Source organism: Lutra lutra, chromosome X (assembly GCF_902655055.1).
Source record: "Lutra lutra chromosome X, mLutLut1.2, whole genome shotgun sequence".
NCBI classification, from domain to species: domain Eukaryota; kingdom Metazoa; phylum Chordata; class Mammalia; order Carnivora; family Mustelidae; genus Lutra; species Lutra lutra.
In genome coordinates, this window is record NC_062296.1 from 32,335,824 (window position 1) to 32,357,458 (window position 21,635).

The following is a 21,635-nucleotide window of genomic DNA, read 5'->3' on the forward strand; positions in this document are numbered from 1 at the left end:
CCACCTCAAGCTAACACCCAATTAATTTTAATCATTGGCATGAAATTTGATTTAACCAATTAAAGAAAGGAAAAATGGTACCAGTTATGCCTCCATAGTGTGATTAACCTCTCTTAGATGCTTCCATCACCTAGAAGTCAAATGGCTTTTAAATGTAATTTCCATTCCTAATGGTGACCTTGCCCCATCTGGCAGGAGATAATATAGTAATGCTGAAAAAGCTTCTGTGCAGTCCTGCAATAGTGTCTTAGAGAACCAAAAAGCTGGAACCGGTAAAATCCACAGAAATCCATTCTTGTCTTTAAGAACTTTTGAAAAAGTGTTTCTTTAAAAACCACTGGGGCAGAAACCTAAATTCTGAGACCAAATGTAAAAGTCAAATTTGTTGTTTCTCACTGACAATGGGAATTTCCAAAGAGTGGGGTGGGGATGGGAAGGAGTGGGGGGGGGTCAGAGATGGTTTCTCTTGTTGGCTTTTAGGTCTCACTGATTTTCATCTTCTATATCATGCATAAATTCTTTATTCTGCTCTTTCCCATCACCCTGCATGTCTGAAGTCCACAGTGTCAGATTATCATGGAACAACTGCATCATAAGTGTAGAGTCCCTAGAACTTACTTCACTCAGCACATCCATTTCTGTAACTACATCATCAAAGACCACTTTGGCCAATCTGAAGTCATGGTCAGAGGAATTAAGAATTTCATAGTAGAATACAGAAAAATTGAGAGCAAGAGCTGAGTGAAAGAGAGGTGGTGGTCCAAGTTCTATCATTGCAATATCATTAGCAGCTTTCAAGCCACTAGGCTATTCTCCACAGCCTCCTTCCTGTAGGAAATTCAGCCAGATACCTGTGATAGTCCCCTTTTGTTTTATAATAGAAAACATTGGACTCACCAGTGTTAGGCACTAGAATGAAGTGTTTGTCCAGTGTTTCCAAACTCATAAAATAGTAACCCTAGCTCAATCTCAACCACCTGCCAATGTTCCTGAATTATTTTCAGTTTGCCTACTCCTTCCTTGTTTTCTTCTACCTGTTCAATGCTGCTGATTATTCTCCAGGAGGATCTTCTAGCTAGCTCCAATCACACTTCTGTATGCAACAGATAGACTTCTTTCTTTGAGTATCATCTCAACGTTCATCCCTGCTACTTTCTTCATTAATTCTACCATTTCATGCTATCAACAAGACTGATTGGCCAGCCTCACCTGGTACATCAGATTTTGTGAGCATCCATAGTGGTGCCAGCTCCAGTGGGGTCTATGTGACAGATGGAACCAGATAGCATCTCTTATTCACCCTCTCTCAATACTTCTCTCTCCATTTATTAGTGAGGAAATCTTTTTTTTTTTTTTTGAGAGAGATATTGTGTGTGCGAGCAGGGCAGTGAGGAGGGGCAGATGGAAAGGGAGAGAATTGTATGCTGACTCTGCACTGACCACAGAACCCAACTTGGGGCTCAGTCTCATGACCCTAAGATCATGACTTGAGCCGAAATGGAGAGTCAGACACTCAACCGAGTGAGCCATATAGGCACCCCAAAGAAAATCTTTCTTACTTGTTTTTAAAGGTTTTATTATTTATTTATTTATCTATTTATTTAACAGAGAGATGGGGAGAGAGAGAGAGAGAGAGAATGAGAGAGAGACGGCACAAGCAGCAGGACCAGCAGGCAGAGGTAGAGGGAGAAGCAGGCTCCCTGCTCCGCAGGGATGCCTGACATGGGGCTCGATCCCAAGACACTAGGATCATGACTTGAGCTGAAGGCAGATGCCCAACCAACTGAACCACCCAGGGTCCCTGCAAAATATTTCTGAGAACAATTGAATAAAAATTTCCTTATATCTTGAGCTAGAACAAGGCCACATGACTATACTATAGCTGTAAAGGAGGCTAGGGAAGTGAATATCTGACATTTTCATGCTCTAGTATTAACAATGGACTTTGATGGCAAGTAAGAAGTAAAAGGGGATTGGCTAATGCATAGGCAACTAAAAGTGTCTGCTATAGTCATCTACTAAGGGAAAAAAATTATTGGGCTATTAGATTTTCAACAATACCAGATGCCAAATATAAAAATAATATCAGAATATTTTATAAACTATACATATGTATTTGTATTTGTATATATACAAGTGTTTACACATGTATATGTACAAAAAGTGCACAAATCATGTCTATATAATTTAATGAATTTTATACACAATAAACATACTTATAAAAACACCCAGATTTAGAAATAGATTGTTACTAGGACCCCAGAATTCCCTCTTTTACCCCCACCTACTCTCCAAATGCAATCATTATCTTCACTTCCAACATCTATTAATTTTGTCTGTTTTTAAATTTTATATAAATTCAAGAATACAGTATATAGTCACGTTTTTCTTTCTGTCACTTTTGTACAAATTGAAGTTAAATTTAGTTCATGCTGAGCTTTTCCCTCTTGTAATAGCATTACTCAATAAAATCTATCCTTACCACTTTAACTAGTGACTTTAACTAGTAACTGACTTTGTCTTTGACATTGATTAAGAGCATGGAGTATAGGGGCACCTGGGTGGCTCAGTCGTTTGGGTGGCTGCCTTCGACTCCAGTCATGATTGGACATGCATTTCAATCACTGAGTAAGATTTTGAATTAATCCTGTTGCCCTAAGTCAAATGTCTGATATCCCTCAACTTCTCTGTTAAACCACTTTGGGTGGAGAGCTTGCTTCTCCCTCTCTGCCTGCTGCTCTGCTCTGCCTACTTGTGCTCTCTCTCTGTCTCTCTGTCAAATAAATAAATAAAATCTTAAAAAAAAAAGAAAAAAGCATGGAGTGTAGCCAGACTATGGTGCTTCAGATCCCAGCAGAACCACTAGTTGTAGAACCTTGCCATGTGTTATGTATCTCAGTTTCCTCATTTGAAAATAGGAATAATAATAGAAGGTTGGTAGACAGGATTACATGAGCTAATCCACATAATTAAATTAGAATGTAGCCTGGCACATAGTGAAGGCTATATAATGGTTTTATTAATTAAAACTATCATTGTTCCTCAGTAACGTGCTTCTAGAAATTGGTGGGAAATTGTCAAAAGAGAAATATTTGCATAACTTTGCAATACTTCTGTCAAAGAGTTTATATAAAAAGAGCTCTTACAGGTATGCTTGGGTGGCTCAGTCAGTTAAGCCCCTAACTCTTGGTTTCAGCTCAGGTCATGATCTCAGGGTCTTGAGATCAAGCCCCTCGTCAGGCTTGTGCTCAGCACAGAGTCTGCTTGGGTTTTTCTCTCCCTCTCTCTTTGTTCCTCCCCAGTCTATAAAATAAATATTTTTTTAAAATTTTTTCAGCATAACAGTATTCATTATTTTTGCACCACACCTAGTGCTCCATGCAATCCGTGCCCTCTACAATACCCACCACCTGGTGCCCCCAACCTCCCACCCCCCACCCCTTCAAAATTCTCAGATCGTTTTTCAGAGTCCATAGTCTCTCATGGTTCACCTCCCCTTCCAATTTCCCTCAACTCCCTTCTCCTCTCCATCTCCCCTTGTCCTCCATGCTATTTGTTATGCTCCACAAATAAGTGAAACCATATGATAATTGACTCTCTCTGCTTGACTTATTTCACTCAGCATAATCTCTTCCAGTCCCATCCATGTTGCTATAAAACTTGGGTATTCATCCTTTCTTTCTTTTTTTTTTTTTTTTACAGCTTTATAAACATATATTTTTATCCCCAGGGGTACAGGTCTGCGAATGGCCAGGTTTACACACTTCACAGCACTCACCATAGCACATACCCTCCCCAATATCCATAATCCCCTCCCCCCATCAACCCTCAGTTTGTTTTGTGAGATTAAGAGTCACTTATGGTTTGTCTCCCACCCAATCCCATCTTGTTTCATTTACTCTTCTCCTACCCCCTTAACCCCCCATGTGGCATCTCCTCTCCCTCATATCAGGGAGATCATGTGATAGTTGTCTTTCTCCGATTGACTTATTTCGCTAAGCATGATACCCTCTAGTTCCATCCACGTCGTCGCAAATGGCAAGATTTCATTTCTTTTGATGGCTGCATAGTATTCCATTGTGTATATATACCACATCTTCTTTATCCATTCGTCTGTTGATGGACATCTAGGTTCTTTCCATAGTTTGGCTACTGTAGACATTGCTGCTATAAACATTCGAGTGCACGTGCCCCTTCGGATCACTACGTTTGTATCTTTAGGGTAAATACCCAGCAGTGCAATTGCTGGGTCATAGGGTAGTTCTATTTTCAACATTTTGAGGAACCTCCATGCTGTTTTCCAGAGTGGTTGCACCAGCTTGCATTCCCACCCACAGTGTAGGAGGGTTCCCCTTTCTCCGCATCCTCGCCAGCATCTGTCATTTCCTGACTTGTTAATTTTAGCCATTCTGACTGGTGTGAGGTGATATCTCATGGTGGTTTTGATTTGTATTTCCCTGATGCCGAGTGATGTGGAGCACTTTTTCATGTGTCTGTTGGCCATCTGGATGTCTTCTTTGCAGAAATGTCTGTTCATGTCCTCTGCCCATTTCTTGATTGGATTATTTGTTCTTTGGGTGTTGAGTTTGCTAAGTTCTTTAGAGATTTTGGACACTAGCCCTTTATCTGATATGTCATTTGCAAATATCTTCTCCCATTCTGTCAGTTGTCTTTTGGTTTTGTTCACTGTTTCCTTTGCTGTGCAAAAGCTTTTGATCTTGATAAAATCCCAATAGTTCATTTTTGCCCTTGCTTCCCTTGCCTTTGGCGATGTTCCTAGGAAGATGTTGCTGCGGCTGAGGTCGAAGAGGTTGCTGCCTGTGTTCTCCTCGAGGATTTTGATGGATTCCTTTCTCACATTGAGATCCTTCATCCATTTTGAGTCTATTTTCGTGTGTGGTGTAAGGAAATGATCCAATTTCATTTTTCTGCATGTGGCTGTCCAATTTTCCCAACACCATTTATTGAAGAGGCTGTCTTTTTTCCATTGGACATTCTTTCCTGCTTTGTCGAAGATGAATTGACCATAGAGTTGAGGGTCCATTTCTGGGCTCTCTATTCTGTTCCATTGATCTATGTGTCTGTTTTTGTGCCAGTACCATGCTGTCTTGATGATGACAGCTTTGTAATAGAGCTTGAAGTCCGGAATTGTGATGCCACCAACTTTGTCTTTCTTTTTCAATATTCCTTTGGCTATTCGAGGTCTTTTCTGGTTCCATATAAATTTTAGGATTATTTGTTCCATTTCTTTGAAAAAAATGGATGGTACTTTGATAGGAATTGCATTAAATGTGTAGATTGCTTTAGGTAGCATAGACATTTTCACAATATTTATTCTTCCAATCCAGGAGCATGGAACATTTTTCCATTTCTTTGTGTCTTCCTCAATTTCTTTCATGAGTACTTTATAGTTTTCTGAGTATAGATTCTTAGTCTCTTTGGTTAGGTTTATTCCTAGGTATCTTATAGTTTTGGGTGCAATTGTAAATGGGATGGACTCCTTAATTTCTCTTTCTTCTGTCTTGTTGTTGGTGTAGAGAAATGCAACTGATTTCTGTGCATTGATTTTATATCCTGACACTTGACTGAATTCCTGTACAAGTTCTAGGAGTTTTGGAGTGGAGTCTTTTGGGTTTTCCACATATAGTATCATATCATCTGCAAAGAGTGATAGTTTGACTTCTTCTTTGCCAATTTGGATGCCTTTAATTTCCTTTTGTTGTCTGATTGCTGAGGCTAGGACTTCTAGTACTATGTTGAATAGCAGTGGTGATAACGGACATCCCTGCCGTGTTCCTGACCTCAGCAGAAAAGCTTTCAGTTTTTCTCCATTGAGAATGATATTTGCGGTGCGTTTTTCATAGATGGCTTTGATAATATTGAGATATGTGCCCTCTATCCCTACACTTTGAAGAGTTTTGATCAGGAAGGGATGCTGTACTTTGTCAAATGCTTTTTCAGCATCTATGGAGAGTATCATATGGTTCTTGTTCTTTCTTTTATTAATGTGTTGTATCACATTGATTGATTTGCAGATGTTGAACCAACCTTGCAGCCCTGGAATAAATCCCACTTGGTCGTGGTGAATAATCCTTTTAATGTACTGTTGAATCCTATTGGCTAGTATTTTGGTGAGAATTTTTGCATCTGTGTTCATCAAGGATATTGGTCTGTAGTTCTCTTTTTTGTTGGGATCCTTGTCTGGTTTTGGGATCAAGGTGATGCTGGCCTCATAAAATGAGTTTGGAAGTTTTCTTTCTATTTCTATTTTTTGGAACAGTTTCAGGAGAATAGGAATTAGTTCTTCTTTAAATGTTTGGTAGAATTCCCCCGGGAAGCTGTCTGGCCCTGGGCTTTTGTTTGTTTTGAGATTTTTGATGACTTTTTCAATCTCCTTGCTGGTTATGGGTCTGTTCAGGCTTTCTATTTCTTCCTGGTTCAGCTGTGGTAGTTTATATGTCTCTAGGAATGCATCCATTTCTTCCAGATTGTCAAATTTGTTGGCGTAGAGTTGCTCATAGTATGTTCTTATAATTGTCTGTATTTCTTTGGTGTTCGTTGTGATCTCTCCTCTTTCATTCCTGATTTTATTTATTTGGGTCCTTTCTCTTTTCTTTTTGATAAGTCTGGCCAGGGGTTTATCGATCTTATTAATTCTTTCAAAGAACCAGCTCCTAGTTTCGTTGATTTGTTCTATTGTTTTTTTGGTTTCTATTTCATTGATTTCTGCTGTGATCTTTATGATTTCTCTTCTCCTGCTGGGTTTAGGGTTTCTTTCTTGTTCTTTCTCCAGCTCCTTTAGGTGTAGGGTTAGGTTGTGTACCTGAGACCTTTCTTGTTTCTTGAGAAAGGTTTGTACCACTATAATTTTCCTCTCAGGACTGCCTTTGTTGTGTCCCACAGATTCTGAACCGTTGTGTTTTCATTATCATTTGTTTCCATAAATTTTTTCAATTCCTCTTTAATTTCCTGGTTGACCCATTCATTCTTTAGAAGGATGCTGTTTAGTCTCCATGTATTTGGGTTCTTTCCAAATTTCCTCTTGTTATTGAGTTCTAGCTTTAGAGCATTGTGGTCTGAAAATATGCAGGGAATGATCCCAATCTTTTGATACTGGTTGAGACTTGATTTAGGACCAAGAATGTGATCTATTCTGGAGAATGTTCCATGTGCACTAGAGAAGAATGTGTATTCTGTTGCTTTGGGATGAAATGTTCTGAATATATCTGTGATGTCCATCTGGTCCAGTGTGTCATTTAAGGCCTTGATTTCCTTGTTAATCTTTTGCTTGGATGATCTGTCCATTTCAGTGAGGGGAGTGTTAAAATCCCCTACTATTATTGTATTCTTGTCGATGTGTTTCTTTGATTTTGTTATTAATTGGTTTATATAGTTGGCTGCTCCCACGTTAGGGGCATAGATATTTAAAATTGTTAGATCTTCTTGTTGGACAGTTCCTTTGAGTATGATATAGTGTCCTTCCTCATCTCTTATTATAGTCTTTGGCTTAAAATCTAATTGATCTGATATAAGGATTGTCACTCCTGCTTTCTTCTGATGTCCATTAGCATGGTAAATTCTTTTCCACCCCCTCACTTTAAACCTGGAGGTGTCTTCGGGTTTAAGATGAGTTTCTTGTAGGCAACATATAGATGGGTTTTGTTTTTTTATCCATTCTGATACCCGGTGTCTTTTGATTGGGGCATTTAGCCCATTAACATTCAGGGTAAGTATTGAGAGATATGAATTTAGTGCCATTATATTGCCTGTAAGGTGACTGTTATTGTATATTGTCTCTGTTTCTTTCTGATCTACTACTTTTAGGGTCTCTCTTTGCTCAGAGGACCCCTTTCAATATTTCCTGTAGAGCTGGTTTGGTATTTGCAAATTCTTTCAGTTTTTGTTTGTCCTGGAAGCTTTTAATCTCTCCTTCTATTTTCAATGATAGCCTAGCTGGATATAGTATTCTTGGCTGCATGTTTTTCTCATTTAGTACCCTGAATATATCATGCCAGCTCTTTCTGGCCTGCCAGGTCTCTGTGGATAAGTCTGCTGCCAATCTAATATTTTTACCATTGTACGTTACAGACTTCTTTTCCCGGGCTGCTTTCAGAATCTTTTCTTTGTCACTAAGACTTGTAAATTTTACTATTAGGTGATGGGGTGTGGACCTATTCTTATTGATTTTGAGGGGGGTTCTCTGAACCTCTTGAATTTTGATGCTTGTTCCCTTTGCCATATTGGGGAAATTCTCTCCAATAATTCTCTCCAATATACTTTCTGCTCCCCTCTCTGTTTCCTCTTCTTCTGGAATCCCATTTATTCTAATGTTGTTTCGTCTTATGGTGTCACTTATCTCTCGAATTCTCCCCTCATGGTCCAGTAGCTGTTTGTCCCTCTTTTGCTCAGCTTCTTTATTCTCTGTCATTTGGTCTTCTATATCGCTAATTCTTTCTTCTGCCTCATTTATCCTAGAAGTGAGAGCCTCCATTTTTGATTGCACCTCATTAATAGCTTTTTTGATTTCAACTTGGTTGATTTTAGTTCTTTTATTTCTCCAGAGAGGGCTTTTATATCTCCCAAGAGGGTTGCTTTAATATCTTCCATGCCTTTTTCAAGCCCGGCTAGAACCTTGAGAATCGTCATTCTGAACTCTATATCTGACATATTACCAATGTCTGTATTAATTAGGTCCCTAGCCTTTGGTACTGCCTCTTGTTCTTTTTTTTGTTGTGAATTTTTCCGCCTTGTCATTTTGTCCAGATAAGAGTTTATGAAGGAGCAAGTAAAATACTAAAAGGGTGGCAACAACCCCAGGAAAATATGCTTTAGCCAAATCAGAAGAGATCCCAAATTGTGAGGGGGGAGAAAGGGAATAAAAAGGGGTTCAAAAAGAAAAAAAAAAAAGAAACTATTTAAAAAAAGAAAGCTGATAAGGAAAAAATATAAAAAGAGGAAATAATATATATATATATATATATATATATATATATAATATAAACTATTTAAAAAACGTTAAAAAAGAAAACGGTAAAAGTTAAAAAAATTTAGCAGAAGAAGAGTAAAAGAAAAAAAATTGAAAAAGAAAAAAAAATTAAATTAACTGCAAGGCTAAAAAATCATGGGGAGGAAGCCATGAGTTCCGTGCTTTGCTTTCTTCTCCTTGGAATTCCGCCACTCTCCTTGGTATTTAAACTGCACTCCTTGGTAGGTGAACTTGGTCCTGGCTGGGTTTCCCGTTGATCTTCTGGGGGAGGGGCCTGTTGTAGTGACTCTCAAGCGTCTTTGCCCCAGGCGGAGTTGCACCGCCCTTACCCGGCCCGCGCTGAGTAATCTGCTCGGGTTTGCTTTGGGTTTGCTTTCGGGAGCTTTTGTTCCCTGAGCGCTTTCCGTAGAGTTCCGGAGGACAGGAATGAAGATGGCGGCCTCCCGGTCTCCCACCCGGAGGAGCCGAGAGCCCGGGGCCCCACTCCTCAGTGCGCCCTCAGAGAACAGCGCCCAATGACTCCCGTCACCCTGGCCTCCGGCCGTGCTCCGAGCTGACCGAGCCTGCGACTGGTTCAAGGCAACCCCGAGCTGAGAGTCACTCCTCGGCTCTGTCTCTGTAGCCCCCTTCCCCGTTCTAATATCGGTAACCTCTGTGACACTCAGACACCCCCGATCCTTCTGCGACCCTTCGGGACCTGAGGCCGCGCTGACCCCGCCTGGGCTTCACCCCAGTTAAGCCTCTGGAGCGATGTCCCTCAGCGGAACAGACTTTTAAAAGTCCTGATTTTGCCCCGTTGCCCCACCGCTCGCCGGGAGCCGGCCCCTCCCCCCGCGGTCTATCTTCCCGTCGCTTTGGATTCACTTCTCCGCCAGTCCTACCTTTCAGATAGTGGTTGATTTTCTGTGTCTAGAATTGCTGTTCTTCTTCTCTTCAATCTCCCGTTGGATTTGTAGGTGTTTGCAATCTTTAGATAAGCTATTTAGCTGATCTCCCGCTACCCGAAGTAGTCTCAGCCTGCTACTTCTCCGCCATCTTGACTCCTCCTCCTAAAATAAATATTTTTTAAGTGAGTCCTTATAAATTAATAAGAAAGGGAATGAGGGCACCTGGGTGGCTCAGTTGGTTAAGCGACTGCCTTCAGCTCAGGTCATGATCTTAGAGTCCTGGGATCCAGTCCTGCATTTGGCTCTCCATTCAGCAGAGTCTGCTTCTCCCTTTGACCCTTCTCCCTCTCATGCTCTCTCTTTTTTTCTCTCTCTCAAATAAATAAATAAAATCTTTTTTTTTAAAGGAATGAATGTTCTGATAGAAATGTTTGCAAAAAGCAGCAACAGACAATTCATAACAAAAGCGAATATTGGTCAATAAGTGTATGAAAAGCTCTTTGAGCAAAGAAATGCAAACAGACAAAAAACCAATGAGATGTCATTTGTCTTTTATGTGCCAAGCAGAAGTGAAAGAATAAAAAAGAAAATATCCAGTTAGGGTTAGAAAAATGAACACTCATTTTTGGTCTCTTCAGGTTTCAAAATAGTGAGATTTTCCAGAAAGTTATCTGTCAAGAAGTATAACATTTTTATATTTGTATATATACTCAGGAAATTCCCTTACTAGGACTACATCATCATAAAAATTGCCAGAAAAAGGAAAGATATGTATAAAAATTGTTGTCTTTGCATTGCTTATAAATGCAAAAAAATGGGAATAATGTAAATGTCCATCCATAGAGGTTTTGTTAAATAAATAATGATATTTCCACATAAGAAAATTTCAGAAAGCTATTTACAAATGATGCCACTTTTGTTTAGTGAATAAAATTCACTGACTACAAAAAATGTCCACAACACAATGATGCATGAAAAAAGCACATTGTGAAACAGCATGTAAAATTTGGTAGTTTTATCTTGTTGGCAGGATTTCACTGATTTTTAAAAAAATCATGTTTTCGTTTTTCATACTACTTGAATTTTTATAAGCATTTATTTTTGTAAACGAAAAAAATGAAAACAAAACTGACTTGGTCTTAAGTAATGGATGAAGAACAAATACAGAAGTTTTAGGACAAAACCAGTGAGATGAAAAGAGTGCTAGTAAAAAGCCCACTTGCCCAGCATTATATAGTAGGAGCACTGGTAAGGAACATCCTACTAGAGTTAGATATGTACCTGTGGTGGGGCACCTGGGTGGCTCAGTTAAGCTTCTAACCCTTGATTTTGGCTCAGGTCATGATCTCCAGGTGGTGAGATGGAGCCCCATGTCAGGCTCAGTGCTGGTCATAGAGCTGGTTTAAGATTCTTCCTCTCCCTCTCCCTCTGCACCTTCCTAAAAGAAAGAAGAAAGAAAGGAAGGAAGGAAGGAAGGAAGGAAGGAAGGAAGGAAGGAAGGAAGGGAGAAAGAGAGAGAGAGAGAAAGAAAGAAAGGAAAGGAAAGAAAGAAAAGAAAGGAAGGAAGGAAGAAAGGAAGAAAGAAGGAATGTACGTGTGGCCTTAGGAAAATTTGGAGAGACATGGTACTGGTCAAAATATAACTTGGTTATTGACTAGAGCTAGGGACTAAAATAAAGGAAAATACAAAAGACTTGCTTCTTGAGAAATACCACTATTGGTGAGTGATGCCACTGTTCATCAGAGATTAACTAGAGCTAAATACAGACTTTTTAAAAATTTTTATATACTTATTTGACAGAGAGAGACACAGTGAGAGGGGGAACACAAGCAGGGGGAGTAGGAGAGGGAGAAGCAGGCTTCCTACTGAGCAGATAGCCAGATGCTAGGGTTGATCCTGGGATCATGACCTGAGCCAAAGGCAGATGCTTAACGACGGAGCCACCCAGGCGCCCCCTAAATATAGACTTTGAGTTATTATAAAAGGAGACGATTGAGAAGTGAATGAAGGGAACGATGAAGTAATATATTGAATTCTTACAACAATCTTACGAAGTAAGGACAATTATTTTTCCCACTTTGTAGATGAGAAAACAAAAGTACAGAGAAAACATACTCTCCCAAGGTCATACAATTATTTATGAAAACCCTGGCCTGAGGTATTTAGGCTGTATATAAAATAATGTTTGTCAAACTTTATCTGTGGCATGTGGAAGAAAAAAAGTAAATAAAAAAATAAATTAAAAAAAATACTGGCAGTAGAAATCGTAAGCAGGTGGTTCAGAGGCATATCCAGCTTGTAGATTGCTTTCCTTGGCCAACGCAGTGTTTGCTCTTTGTTTGTTTATTTTGTTTTTAAAATATTGTAGATATTTTAAAATCCAAAAAGTCCACATAATATTTCACACCATCAGTTGTCTTGTATTTTTTTTCCCTTTTGGGAAAAAAAAAATCAGATCTGGCGATACCCATTTCTGCATTGCAGAATCTGTGAGGTTTGAGTTGAGGCAGTCCCCTTTAGAAGAGGCATGCACTCTCCACTCAGCCTGTCTCCCTGCCTTATATCACCTGCTTGGCTGTGTTGGAGTTTATCCCATCTGTGTCTGTGAACGCACAAAGACCATTAAAGAGTACCCTTAATTGTCTATAAAGATTAGGAGGGCAATTGACTCTTTTGTAATCCAGATATGATGGATGTCCAGTGAAGATAGAAACAATTCCAACTAACTGATAATACACCTTGTCATTTTCTATACCCAAAGAGAAACCACTCTGCCAGCTGTATTTTTTTTAAAGATTTTATTTATTTGACAGAGAGAGATCACAGTAGGCAGAGAGGCAGGCAGAGAGAGAGAGGAGGAAGCAGGCTCCCCGCTGAGCAGGGAGCCCGATGTAGGGCTCGATCCCAGGACCCCAGGATCATGACCTGAGCCAAAGGCAGAGGCTTAACCCGCTGAGCCACCCAGGCGCCCCTGCCAGCTGTATTAATAAACTGGTATTTTGCCCATGATTTGTTTGGGGAGTGGAGGTTGGGTTTATGTCACACCCCAAAAGCAAAATTATAAGAAAATATCAATGAGGTATCTCTGTTGTCCCTCTAAAGTTCTTCACCACTGATCTACCTTGTTGGCTTTGGCCTCCCAAATCTAGTATGCCACACCTCCCAACAGTGCCCCGCCCCCACCACGTGCAGGAGAGCAATTCAGCTCTTTTCTTATTCTTTTAACTTCACAATTATAATGCAACTCTGGTAATAAAATGCTGACCTTAGGATCAGCTCTCCATAGAAACTGCATGGTGATTATAAATAATTTATCCCCAGATACAATCCCCCCCTTTTTACACTTGTATTTTAATTCCTCCAGAGTCACGACTATTCTACATCATTGAGACAGCAGCAGACTTAGGGGGGAAAAAAGAACCACATTTTATCCTGTGTCTGCCACTTGCTTACATAGGGATTATTTCAGCTAGTTGCATATCTATTGGGTTCTCAGACTTTTCATTTGTAAAATGAGGATATAATGAGTACATTTCTTGTCTAACCGGGCTCTTGTTAACATCAAATGCACTTTGTAACCTGAAACCATGTAGAAAACAAAAATTGTAATTTTTAACGTGCATTTTCAAATGTTCTGAAAGTTAGGTTTTCGTATAATGAGCATCTTCTCTTGAACTCCTCGTGTACACTATGCACTGTGCTGGATGTTTTGCAAACACTTTCTATTTTAATCTTCTCTACAACCCTATGAATTAGCAGTGATAGGCATTTTTCCACCTAAATAAACTGACACTCAGGCAAGTTAAATAACTTGCCAAAGGCCATCTGTCTGAGTCAAAAGCCCATGTTCTTTCGATGACACTACAGTGTCATCTGCCCATTAGTCTGGAACTCTCCGGATATGTCTAGGGAGGATCACAAAATTACTTGACTTTATAAAAAACATTTTTATACTCATGTACACAGGCTCAGGGTTAAAAACATGAAGCAAACTGAGGATATTCTCTGTCAAAGACTTAGGGTTTAAGTACAGTATTTAGTATAAGTATAGTATTTCTGTAGCAATCAATTCTATTTACAAATAGTCTTATTCTATTCAGTGTTAGCTATCAATTGATTCTGTTTTCTGGCAAACTAAGAAGCAACCACGGGAGATTAGGCTCCAGGGGGGTGGAAATAAATGACCACTTACATTTGATTGCTTAAATATGCTGAAACAATAAATTTTTCTTTTCTTTTCTTTTTTTTTTTAAGATTCTGTTTATTTGAGAGAGAGAGAAAGAGAGCATGAGCAGGGGGAGGGGCAGAGGGAAAAGGTAAAGCAGGCTCCCTGCTGAGCAAGGGAGCCTGATACAAGGACACAATGTGGGGCTTGATCCTGGGACCCTGGGATCATGACCTGAGCCAGAGGCAGATGCTTGACGACTGAGCTACCCAGGTGCCCCTGGAACAAGACATACTGAACAACCTGATGGAGCTAGTAGATGTTGTGAAGGTAGTGGTTGAGCATTAGAGCCTCCTAAAGACCACCAACAAACCAAGTCGACCTTGATTGTCTGATTTTCATTTTCAAGTGGTCTTGAGGTGATCACACTGTCTCAGTCTACCCTCTTTTTTGGTGTAGAGGTTCTTTGCAATGATTTCCGAGGGGCAGCATTAGAATTGGACAGAATGATTTAGCAAAAAGAACTGGAAAGAGTTCTTCTTGTTTTTTTCCAATGTTACAGGAAAAGTTTTTCAAGAAAAAAATAATGTTCATTTCTACTCAGTAGGTGAGGCACGAGTTTCCAGTTTGATTGACAATGTTGTGATACCACAATAAAATTAAGCTTGTATGCTAATAAGATGTGTTTCCTATTTCATTCTTCTAGTAATACTTCCAGGGTTCTCAATTCTATTTTGGCTGAAAGTAATAACAGAGAATTAAATAATTTGATTTTGCTCACTTCCCCATCCACAGCCATCTATTTTGTAAGGCACTTCTCTTTTGGATATAAACAAAATTTCTTTAATATTAAGAAGCCTGGAGAGGATAATACCTTTGCTCAGCCTGCTGGTGTTATAATTTTATAAAACATGACCCCTAATTCAAGTTAAATCTGGGAAAGCTCCCAAACATGTACTAATTCAGGAGTTATTATAGGGTCGTATAGTCCTGAGGCCTATGAATTTGGCAAGCGGGAGGATAGTAGAAGCAGGTCCAGATGGTTTCTTCTGGGCTATGAATTGTCAGCCATCCCTGCTCTACCTTCCTCAGGCTTGAGGCTAGTAGAGTCAGAGAAAGGAACAAACACCATCAGCAACCGTGATTCTAACTCATTGAAAACAAGAAATGTAGTACTTCACATTGGGGCCTTGAGGATATATGGAGAAGCTTGAACTCCTTAGAGAGAAAAAAGTCTTATGTATGTTGACAATAACAAGAGAAAACTCAACTGTGATTTTTAAAACAAGAAATTTAAAAGAGCTGCAGATGTTTTTATTTTCTTTAAAGATAATAATAGTTTAAAAAAAGGTATTGTCACAGGGATAATGGTCCCCTATAGCTATCTAAATGTCAAGGGGAAATCAGGATACCTAATTCCTGAAAACATTAGATTAATCCTTTGTGAAAATTCAGTGGCAAAGAATTCTATTATGCCAAATAATAGATGTACACCAAGCTATTTTGTCTGAAGTATAGAGGTATGGTTGAATCACAACTGTACCATAGTCTATTAATAGCTACCTTTTTTTTTAAATATAGAGAAACAAGGAATTATTACCTACTATGGCAATCAATTAACTATGGGGAAGAAAAACAACAGATTCAGTCATTTTGTTCTTATTCTTTTTTTAGGGCACCTCACATATATAATACAAGGTATGACTGTAAAAGAGTAACACTAGTACTTAAATAAACACGCAAGCCTTATTACATTTCAGTGACTTGTGTCCTCTTCAAAATACTATCAGCTTGGCTGTTTACTTGGTAACTATAGGTTCCAGAACTCGCTTCAGCAGCACATACACTAAAATTGGTAGCTATCGGTTCCAAATTGTCCAGGACAGATAATCCAGATGTCCCAAAATTTTATTATTCTCAATAAAAGTGATTCATGCATGGTAGAATGCAATATTTCTTAATCTGAATATTCTTTAAGACCTTTTGAAGGTATTTATAAATCAGGAGAAACACTTGGTTGAATGAATCACATGTTGTGATTTGGAGTTCAGCAAATATGGTTGCAGAAACCATGTAGTTATCCTAGCAACGTGTGGAATTTTTCTGGCAACTGCCACCAGAACCAGCTTATGAGTCACACAAGGAAATCACTGTTATTACTTTATGTTACTGTGAGATATATTCCTATGGCTGAGCATAAAAGCATCTCAGCAACCTATTTTCTTTTCACAGGGTTCATAAGCTAACTTCTGAGTCCAGTTCTTCCATGTTAAACTGACATACTTAAATGTTAAAAAGAACATGATTCCCAGTCTTAGAGGTTTCTTTACTAATGTGTTTGAAAATGTTGAATTCTGAGGACAGTAAATACTAAGGTATAGTATTACATTATTACACAGCATATTACATTAAATGTATTGGAAGCATTTATCCTGGGGATTTAGAATACCCTCATCATTTTCACATATAACTTTCCTATGGATCGATCCATTAATCTACAGGTATTGAGTGATCTATTTGTGCCTAATACTGTGGTAGGTGCAGCCAATTAGTTTGCAGAAAGGTATTGTCACCTCCAATTTTAATAATGAAAAATAGATGAATTCAGAAATTAAATCATTAACCTAAGTTCACATGATGACACACTGGTATTCCCAGCAGAGAAAGCCAACTTTCTTAATCTTGACTCAGTGATCTTTCAAGAATAACTTCCTTTTTCTCTCTCACTCTAAGTGCATGTGTGTACACATGTGTGCATGCACCCCACCCCCACACATCTTTTGTAGCCTTCTTTTCTAAAATATTTAAAACCATGACTGTAGACGGTTTTTGCAGTGACCATGTTATGTCTACTTAAGGATGTTTTGAGTGAGGTAGAGGAATGGGAAATGTGGGGAGGGAAAGTGAAAGTATGGCATGATTTATGCTAGGCCTGTTAAAGAAAATTTAAAAAAGACTGCAAATCCACAAATAAACTTACTGGGCTCACTTACCCGAACAAATAGGAGAAGTCTCTCCTACCTGAGTTGAGACAGGAGGATAGTGATTCGCAGAGAGAAGATACCAACTGATCAGGAGAGAAAATGGAAAAGACCAGACTCTAAAAACATTGTTTATATTTTACCTATGGTAAAATACCTATGGCTTGTAGACACCCTGACATATCTCACACTTACACTCGGAATTCCTGGCTGAGTGAAGTTAGTTATGGATCAGTGAGGAAAGGTAGGGAGAATGGTTGGGGTAAAAGCTACAGTCTCGTAGTATCAGCCTAATGAAAAAAAAAAACACAAATAAAACTGAAGTCAGAGGTGACAGAATTACAAAATTTTCTGATAAAATGTCAAAGGCAATTTTTCATACCTCTTCCAATTTACAGTTGTCCTTATCATTGTGGTGCATGGGTCCCAACAAAAAATATTTGTATATTTGGGGTAAATAATCATAATGAATATTTACCAGCTGAATTTGTTGTTCCTTATGTACAGACAGGCACCATGTTGCTTATTCTATCAATTTATGCTCACAACAGTCTTCTGAGATAGGTACTACTATCATCTCTGCTCTACATATAAGAAAATTCAAGCTCAGGGAGTTTAAGCAATGTGTCCTTATCACACTACAAAATACTTACGAAACTAAAGGTCCCAGTTAGGTTGGTCTGAATCCATTTGTTCCTCATAATGGCCCTGTATGGAAAGTGGCCAGAAGAATGGAGTCTCCTGCTGGGTTCTTCATTCACTCTCATTAAACAATTATTTGACCTATAGGCAGGTCACTGTGTATGCATGCAGAATATAGTGGTAAACAAAACAGACCTGGTCACTATTCTCATGGAGCTCACCATTATTGGGGAAATAGAATTATTAAACAAAATCTCCTCCCAGCATAGAAAACATCTTTGCAAAAGTAGTAGACAAAGAAAACAATTTTATTATTGACTAAGCAATAAATAAGAATGCAATGCACATTACACTCAATCTTCTAAAAAGATCGCAAAGGCAACAACAAAAAATATTACTCTTTTATATAGCTAAATAGATACAAGACATTAATTCATGTTCTCAAGATAAAATGGTTAATTTTCTGCTCTCTTTAGGACTGAAGGCAGGTTTTGGCCTTTGGAGTCAGGTGGCAGCTGAATTTAGACGTACGCCCTGCCAGGACACTGGGAGAATGGGTATTATATTCTTGATGATTATATTTGAACAAGATGATTCTCAGGTTCTTGAGGACAAATTCCTGAGTTGTGAGACTGGCAAGAATTTTATTTAGTCCTTAAAAAGATTTACGCGTATATGAAGAGGACAGGGAAAGAAGTGCCAAAAGAAAAAGGAGGAAGGGGATTTCTTCCCTTCTTTTCAATAGGGAGAATTTTTAAGTCATATATTTGAATTTGTATTTGTACTTACCATTAAGTGGGGAAAGATGATAATAAAAACTTGAATAAATAGAGAGATATACATTTTGATAAATTCTATGAAACCAGCATTCAATAAGAATAATAATGAGGTGCTTAATCTAGTGTAGGAACTGCTCCCTAATGAAAGTTCTTTTTAGATGCATAAAGAGGAAGTGGTTTATATACACAATGGAATATTACACAGCCATCAGAAAGGATGAATACCCAGCTTTTGCATCAACATGGACGGGACTGGAGGAGATTATGCTGAGTGAAATAAGTCAAGCAGAGAAAGTCAATTATCATATGGTTTCACTTACTTGTGGAACATAAGGAATAGAATGGAGGACATTAGAAGAAGGAAGGGAAAAATGAAGGGAGGGAAATCAGAGGGGGAGATGAACCATGAGAGACTGTGGACTCCAGGAAACAAACGGAGAGTTTTAGAGGGGAAGGGAGTGGTGGAATGGGTGAGCCCAGTGATGGGTATTAAGGAGGGTACATATTGCATGGAATGCTGGGTGTTATACGTAGACAATGAATCTTGGAACACTACAGCAAAAACTAATGATGTACTGTATGGTGGCTAATATAATATAAAATAATTTTAAAAATAATTTTTTAAAAAGATGCATCCTGAGCAATGAGCAGGAATTAATTTCTTAATGGACAGGAAGAAAAGTATTTCCGGAAAAGGCAATAATATGTGTGAAAGCTCTGAGATGGGAGCGAGCTCATTGTCTTCAAGTAACTAAAGGAAGGTTATTGCTAAAGTGGAATGAAGGAGACAGCAAGTGACATGAGGACTACATACACCGCTAGAGTTACAGCATCTCTTAACCAAAGGACACATGGGAACAAGGGAAACTGTCCTCTGAGACTGAGGTTTTAAACACATAAACAATGAGAGTAGAAAGCTGTTCAGGCGACTGAAAGAAAGAAAATGACTCTCAGATTTGCAAGCCTTGACAGGTACACGACCGCAATTAGTATCAAATCTAAAGGAAGGAATTGGGAGGGGCGCCTGAGTGGCTCAGTCAGTTGAGCATCCTACTCTTGATCCTACCTTGGGTTTTGATCTCAGGGTTGTCAGTTCAAGACCCATGTTGGGCTCCATGAGGGGTGTGGAGTCTACTTTAAAAAAATAAAATAAAATAAAGGAACGAAGAATTGTGCACTTCAAAATTTGTCAAGAGGATAGATTGTGTGTGAAGTGTTCTTATCAATATAAAAATAAATAAGAAATACAGAAGGGAACACTGAATCATATCAAATCAAATTGCTTAAGACTAGTGCTCAAGAGGAGCTCTTACAAGTAACCAGAAAGAAAAAAAAATATGTACAGAGCAGCAAAGAAAAGGAAGATAACATATTTTTCTTTAGAAACAATACAAAAGGAAGATAGTAGGGCGATTTTTTTGAAGTGCTGAAAGAAAAAATAAAACAATCAGCCTGGACTTCTATAACCTAATGGAAATACCTTTTCACAGAAAAGGCAAAATAAAGACTTTTTGAGAAACAAACAAACAAAAAAAGATGAAATAATCACTAACAGACCATTAATACAAGAAATGTTTAAAGAAGGTCTTAGGGCAGAAGGAAACAGATACCAGAGGGAAACACACATCTACAAAAAAGAAAGAGCACTGGAAATAGTAAGTACATTTGGCAAATATATACCATTATTTTCTTATTATGAGATATTTTCAAAATATAATGGGCCTTAAGTAAAAAAAAATAAATTAGGAGAGATTGCCAGTAAAATATAACAAAAACATCACTAAGACAAGCAAAGATAATCCCAAACAAGCAGAATGAAAAGTGCCCTGGCCCAAAGATAAAATATTTTGTCCTGTGGCAAGTACATCCCTATTATAGGAGTGAAGTTAAATAACCTAATGAACTCTTTTTATCCCAAGTTCAGATTCATCAATTAAAATTTGGATAATATTTAGGTATGCCATATAGGGGAGAAAACGAAATGATGAGAGAAGCAGAGTCCTGCTCCACTTGACAGTTCTATTTCTTAATATCAAATTGCTGTAAAATATTAAGCTATGCTTAATGTGAGTTTATTCTGTTGAATATTCTTTCTTAGTGAAAGCTTAAAGTCCTCCATTAAGTGCCTATTTGGGCAGCTCTGGCCTTCCTCTTCATTAGTATTCAGTTTCCTATGGAAATTTCTATAGGCCAATTATTCATCATAAGGTTTCAGTTATAGGTTTGATTCATGTTATTTCTCTACCTTGTTTGCCATTTATTTTGTCATATAGATGCTTCTTCCCCAGCTGTCTATAAAACTACTCATTGCCATCTTTACCTCATGTCTAACCATTGCTCAAAATATAGATGATGCAGAAGAATTGTTCTAAAAATATTTAGAGAATAAGATGAGTTCTTACTAGTTTTGTTTTCTACCTTTTTCCTATCACATGGTCCCCCATTGTTAACTGAAGTGTAGAGGGATAAAGGGATACCTAGTGCCTTTATGAACTCTCGCTTGGTTATGATCTCAGAAAGTGACATCTTTCCTGACTCCCTTTTTAAACATAAGTTTTGCCTTAATCGTGTTACTATAGCTACGTGTCAGCACACAGTATGTAGCAGTGTGATAGGCAAGTACATACACACATACATACATACAGTGTATATGTACTGTAGTTACGCTTTTTAGTTTCAAATTCAGAGTCTAGTCTTGGCTCTTGGGCAGGTTACTTGGCCTTTGTGCTTATTTCTTCATTTGTAAAACAGGACTAGTAATCATATCTACATCATAGAGGATTAAACAATACAAAACTCAAAAAGTATCTATAAAGTATTCAAATGATAGCTAATACCATATTTTCCTATATTTATTATTCTGTGCTAACTTTACTCACATTAGACAACAAGCATCTGTATGTGAGATATACCCCCCAGGACATAATCAGATTTTGATAATACCTTCTTCTTTCCAATGGCAAGGAAGTAAAGCACTCTCATCATTTGTAATTCTCCATTGATTACCATTGGAAATGGTAGTTCATATGGGTTGTGGCATATTATTATAATTATTATTATAATTACCAGAATCTGGCTAATTATTCACTGAACTGTAGGGGAGGGAAAACTCTTCTTCTACCTGCACAGGTTCATGGCTGGGACTTGCAAACTAAACTTATAAAAGACAGATGAATAGGAAAAAAAGGCATACA

General features: G+C 38.3%; 1 pseudogene; it reads right to left on the bottom strand.

Annotated features, from left to right (window-relative positions):
- Positions 1-483: 483 nt before the first annotated feature.
- On the bottom strand, positions 484-1,221 carry LOC125092149 (14-3-3 protein epsilon-like; annotated as a pseudogene).
- Between the last annotated feature and the right edge of the window lie 20,414 nt (positions 1,222-21,635).